General features: G+C 32.9%; 1 long non-coding RNA gene across 2 annotated transcripts in view; it reads right to left on the reverse strand.

Moving 5' to 3' along the window:
* Window positions 1-1,864, reverse strand: part of LOC119641804 — a 3,248-nt gene extending 1,384 nt beyond the window's left edge. Inside the window, exons 1-4 of one of the 2 annotated variants that reach the window (XR_005247892.1) lie at window positions 1,629-1,864; window positions 1,360-1,464; window positions 742-1,278; window positions 592-686 (exon numbers count right to left, since the gene is read on the reverse strand). This is a non-coding gene — a long non-coding RNA (uncharacterized LOC119641804). The remainder of the gene's footprint in view (window positions 1-591; window positions 687-741; window positions 1,279-1,359; window positions 1,465-1,628) is intronic. The other variant, XR_005247893.1, reaches the window with a different exon arrangement.
* Between the last annotated feature and the right edge of the window lie 3,231 nt (window positions 1,865-5,095).

The raw sequence follows: 5,095 nt of genomic DNA on the forward strand, positions 1-5,095 counted from the left end.
TAAAATGAACATCGTCAACAGCAAAAGCAGCGACAGCAACCGTATCAATGTTGGCATGTGCGCCCATAAGGGATTCCAGACGAGGATAATATATAATAAAGGCTGCCTGTTCTCATTTTCAAGGTGAACTTTGCAGTGAAATTCACTGCTATTTACTGTGCTTTATTTATTCAACAACTTTTTACTAGTCTTCGAGAAATTAAGCTGTAATTTATTACGGCAACGAGCTCAAGTACATCAAGTTTGCAAAATTTAACTCAACATTCAAATTTTTACACTTTTAGTGCTATTTATTATTTACTGCGTTTTACGTATTTAAATTATACGGAAATGTGCCCGCCTAAATATAGCCCATAAGGGGTTCTAAAGGGCATTATAAAAAAACTCATTTTCAAAGAGATGCCATATATCCCTTTTTAGAGTATTCTGTTTATTTGAAATTTGAGGTTTTATTGCGCTTGAAAAAAAAGTCAATCTGTGTAATCATAAATGAAATCAAACAATGTATGAATATAGTTTCAAATAACGAATAAATAATATTCTATAAAGATAGGAGCGAATTTTTATTTTAAAATAGCGCGCATTAAATACCTGACTGGCGCATCATGTTATTTGGCTAACAGCCAACTTCATTAAAGTTTAGTCAAAGAACAGCGGATTAAACGGCAAGATGTTTACCCGAAAATCTGAAAAAAAGAAATTTTCAATTTTTTATCGTGTATTACCTCATCTTTTCCATACTTTCCACGGGGAGGTTTCACTGGTTCAAGCTTGCGTTCTGCTTTGCAACGCTGAACCATCTGCATTGCGATACCACGGTTCCTGTTCTTGACTATCATATGGATACGTATAAGTTGGACTCCACTTGATTTGGGGTTTATATTCGATTCGAAATTGAGTTTTATAAATAAAATATATAAATATAAAATTTTTTTAAATAAATTTAAACCGGCGTTCATAAACCGATTAATTGGTTGGTCGTATGAATTTGACGAAGCACAAGCTTGTTTACCGCACTTGTTAGGCCTGCATAAGAGAATGCTATTGCGGTGTAGTCCCCAAGTTGATCAGATTGAGTCTACGCAAACATTTTTTTTCAAACCTCTTTTAAAGTAGCTTGAAATGAAATTATGAGAGTCGTGTTAACCTTACACATCATTTAACCTTTAAGAGTAACCAGTATAAGGTTGCCGCCAGGTCGTGTCAACTATGAGCTGAATCATAAACTTTGGGTCGCCAGGTCTTTTAATGATTATTATAATCTGTTCGTCGTCATTTCTAGAAGTAAAAAATGGAATTTTAAATGAAAGCGTCTGAAAAACTTGACTGTTTCTGCGTATTGTTGTTGCTGCAGTTTACCTTTTTTGTCATATATATTCCTACGTGTAACCGTTTGTTAGCGCGATCTTAGTGTTCTTCTGATTTTGAAAGTGATGTTCTGTGCACATAATGAGTGATTACTAGCTAATGTTAGAAAGTTTTGGCATTGAATAAACAATAAAATATTTTTTTATATATGTTTATTTATTTATATATACATATATATATATATATATATATATTAACTATTTAATTGTTTGCTTAGTCAACTGCACTATAGATTACGGAGAATCAAAATAAATACTCACAATCTCATTCTCGTTGCCAACAAAAAGATATTTCTATATGAATCGACTATTATTTATTATAAACTCTTTATTTAATTATTGTTATCATTACTAATATTAATTAAGCCAGAGCAATGAATTGTGAGATTCAAGTCTAATGGTTGTTTATAAATTGAAAATAAACCTGCATGCAACCAAATGGTTGTGCTTATAAATTGAAAATGAACCGAGACGCAGCCAAATGGTTGTTGATAAATTGAAAATAAACCGATTATATTTAGCAAGACGTGGCGATGAATCTCCCACGGAGAGACAAGAGATTTCATAAGCACTATTATGCTCAAGTAACTCCTGAGCTTTCACTAAGCCGCCACCGATTTTTGCATACAATTCTTTGCGTTCAGTAACCAAAGCTAATTGACCGATTTGTATGGTCATTTCAGCAATAAGGGTTGCTCATATTGTTTATTTATTTATTTTAATTTTACTTATACATGAAACTCAACTAAACAAATAACAGTCGAGTTCAATTGGCACTTAAAGCAAAACTTATATTAAATTAATAATAAAACTTAGTATAAGTACAATAAAACAAATAAGAAGGAAAAAAAAAAGAAAAAAAGCATGTACACAATCAGCATAGAGCCACACTTACACCGGTATAGGACTAAATTGCAAATGAACCCCTAAGCCATCGCAAACATGCAAAAGCCTGGCAACCGATAATACTTAAAAACAATTCATTTTCGAATCGTACCGACTTTTTAAGAATAAAAGCTAGTTTAAGTAAGACATAGGTAAATCGCGCGTATTGAGCAATGTTGCTTTAATGGACTTTAAAGAGTCCGATAACGAGAATAAGTGATAGGCGTAATTTAAATTCTTGCAAACGCCAAGAACAAACCTACGTTTCTAAAGAGACGGGAAGGAGAACAGAAGCAACCAATTTTCATAGGGGGGAAGAGAAGCAATCGGATCCCAACCCAAATTCCTAAGGGCAAACAGGAAGAATTGGTTTTGAACAGATTCAGTTCAATCCATATAGCACCTATATGAAGGAAACCACACAACAGAGACATACTCAACTATAAGTCTAACCAAACACATGTACAGCCTTTTCGTTATGTAGGGATCATCACCTCTCTATAAAACCAAGCGCGAACCTAGTTTTGCTTAACGAGAGCTCAATATGCAAATTGAAACGTAATCTATGGTCAAATAGAACGCCTAAATCTGTGAACGTATCGACGTCCTCCAACTTATGCGAATCAATGAAATACTGAATAATGAATGATTTTCTTCTTGAAAAAGAAATCTTCTTACATTTATTTAGATTTAGTTTCAGAAGATTTTGAAGAGCACCATGCAACAAAATTATTCAAGTTACTTTGAAGCTGATGTGATTGCGATTCTAGAGAGAAGGAACAAAACAGTTTCACATTATTAGCATACATTAAGATCTGACTGGAATTAATCACCGATGGGAGATCATTAATGTATAAACTAAATAAAATAGGACCTTATTGGCTGCCTTGAGGTGCGCCAGACGTCACGGGGAATTGATCCGAGGTGACGAAGTTAAACAGAACCCTGAAAGATCTATTGTGCAGGTAAAAGCTTATCCATTTCTCTAAATAGAAAGGGAAGCCAGAGGCTTGGAGTTTAAAAATAAGTTAGTTATGGTTAACCAAATCAAACGCTTTGCTTAAATCAGTGTATATTACATCTGTGCGAGAGCCACTAGAAAAGTAAACTCTAACAAATTAGTGACCGTAGATCTCCCTTTCCGAAGCCATACTGGTGTGGGGTAATATACGAATTAACGGCAAAGGCCAAATGCTGAGTCACAATTCCCTCGAACAACTTAGGCAAGACACTCAACTTGGCTATGCTGCTATGTAGTTCTCAACAAGTTGTCTCCTTCCACTTTTATGGGTAGGAATAAGGAAACTACTCTTCCAACACGAAGGGAAAACACCTAAATTCAAGGACAGGTTAAATATCTTTGAGATCACACCACATAACTCGACAGCGCAAGATTTAAGTACACATGATGGAATTCCATCAGGTCCTGGCGCATAACTATATTTTAGAGAACTCAACCCTTTAAAAACGTCATCTTCCGAAATTACCAAGTTGGGAATTGAGACAGAGTTAGTTATAGGATATACGTAGTTTGCTGATAAATCGAAATTATCAATCGAAAAGTTTCGTCGGAAATGCTTAGCAAACAAATTTGAGATTTCAAAATCATCCGAGGAACCAGAGCCATTAAAAGAAACATAAGAGGGATATGTGAAAATTTTTCTTTTAGAGTTAACAAATTTAAAAAAGTATTTCGGATTAGCAAACAAAGAGGATTTAGAGAACTGAAGGTATCTGCAGTAATAATGGTGGTTGAGGAAGTTAAATCTATGCCTCGCCACCGAGTAAGCGAAATAGCATTTTGAATAATAGAGACATTTATTTACACAATTTATTTTGTTTGGCCTTTTCTGTCTTTTTTCATTTAAAAAATTTATATTTTAATCTAGATTCTCGTTTGTTTATTCTTTTTATGATGTAACAGCTGTTTCTTATTAGTTTTTTCGCAAGCTAATTACACCTGAAGTGAAAGTTGCTGGAGTAAAATATTTCTTCTCCAATTTTACTTTGACTTTCAACCAATTTATACAACTGACAGATGCATTGATGTTTTTCTCACACTCTAAGAAGAATACATAGTACAAATGCAATTTTAATGAAATTATTCACAGTTTCAAAAGCATTGCCCTTATATATATTGAAAACATACAGTACGAAGCGAAGAAAAGTCTTTCTTTTTCAATAACCGCTTCTTTTAATTTATTCGTCACAGAAGGATTGTATATAAGTTCGTGCAGAAAGCCTCAACAATTTGAAAAAAAAATCGGCCAAAAAATTTAAAACTATATTAGACCAAATTTAATAAAATATTCTTAATGAGTGAACCAAATTGTTTTATATTGTGTATATCGACTTTTAATGTTAACTAATTTTCTTAATTTTTCCATTGGAGACCACAGGAACTCTTCTTTCATATGAGTGTATGTGTGATAAGGATTAATTTAATAATACTTCTCAAACTTTTAATATCCTTCTTGAAAAATTTCTTTCCCTTATCAGTCTGAATATTTCTTGGAGATGTATTTCTTCTTTCCAATACCTGTTTCATAGCTTTAACTATGTCTGAAGAACTTTTAAATTTTATTAGTTCCGCGAAAGCATATTTAGAAAATACATCAATTCCAACCAAAAGATATTTATAGCCATTGCTTAGCTTATGAAATGGAATTAACTCAACTAAATCGATTTACCATGTATCATTACTTCCTTTTTAAATGAGTCGCCTTTGAACAACATTTTTTCTGACTGGTTTGTGAATCTCATTAACAACTTGAATTTTACACATTTTTATACATTTATTTTTTATCATTCTCAAATGTAGCTTATGAATCTTAATATCCTAA

The sequence above is a fragment of the Glossina fuscipes genome, unplaced genomic scaffold (genome assembly GCF_014805625.2).
Source record: "Glossina fuscipes isolate IAEA_lab_2018 unplaced genomic scaffold, Yale_Gfus_2 177, whole genome shotgun sequence".
NCBI classification, from domain to species: domain Eukaryota; kingdom Metazoa; phylum Arthropoda; class Insecta; order Diptera; family Glossinidae; genus Glossina; species Glossina fuscipes.